Raw genomic sequence first — 1,135 nt, 5'->3', positions numbered from 1 at the left:
TACCCAAAGAACTCATCCTATTGCAGAGACACTTGTACATCCACGTTTGTTTCACAATGGCTAAGAGATGGAAGCATTGTAAGTGTCCCTCAATTGACGAGTGGATAATGAAAATGTGGTTCATTTATACAATGGAATTTTACTCAGCAGTAAAGAAGGATGAAATCATGAAATTGGCAGGTAAATGGTTGGAACTAGAAACTGTTATACTAAGTGAAATAACATAGACCCAGAAAATAATCGACGTATGTTCTTCTTCATATGCGTAATCCCTTTTGCACTTCTACCCTATGCTCATCATGATGGACCAGGATGGTCTCTGCTGTTGTGTCTTCTACTCTCATCACTCTTCTTGAAAGCAGGACAGAATTCATTCTCATATTCCCATCTACACTGAGTCTGGCATGCTACAGGCACCCAATAATGCTTATTGAATGGGTAAATGAATGAATGAGTGGATAGTGAAGATCTCATGCTATGCATGCTTGGAATGCTATCCAATCAAGCTCCAAAGAAACGTTTAGCTCTAAAAGGTTTATTCTAACCCAGGAGTAAGTGAAACTAAGAATCTGTTTATCCTGAAACTTATGGAATAAGAAACATAACCTTGCTTTCTATGTCACAGACAAGGCACCTGGAGGCGGGAAACCTGAATTTACTTCTAGCTTTGTCATTAGCTGTGTGATGACCTCTGACAAGTCATTGACCCCCACCCCCAATCTAGGTCTCCACCAAGGAGCACAAGACATACACAGGCGCCAAGGATCTGAGTGCAACCTGGCTAGTAATACTCAGATACTTACAGATTAGAGATGCATGTGCCAACTGTCTGTGTTAGTAGTCCAAAATAATGAGTCTTTCTGCAAGGAACAATATATTCTAAAATGAAATGGAGATTTCTTTTAAAGGTTAAAAAATCTCATTCAATTTTATGTCTTACAGGACTTATACTGAGGTCAATATTGTATAACTATATTAATTCAACTGTGAACCTAGAAACTTGAAGCCACTTATGAAAGAGGTGTACTCTTGCTCTGGAGTGTGTTACTGAATATGCTAAAGCTGTAGTAAAATGTTTCTTCTAATCATGTAGTTATTAAAAATTTTTTTAAATGATTAAAAAAATAATTATTCA

This window comes from Nannospalax galili, unplaced genomic scaffold (genome assembly GCF_000622305.1).
Source record: "Nannospalax galili isolate Female #2095 unplaced genomic scaffold, S.galili_v1.0 scaffold488, whole genome shotgun sequence".
NCBI lineage: Eukaryota > Metazoa > Chordata > Mammalia > Rodentia > Spalacidae > Nannospalax > Nannospalax galili.
The sequence above is the reverse complement of the archived record's forward strand: the minus strand, read 5'-3'. Positions refer to the sequence as shown.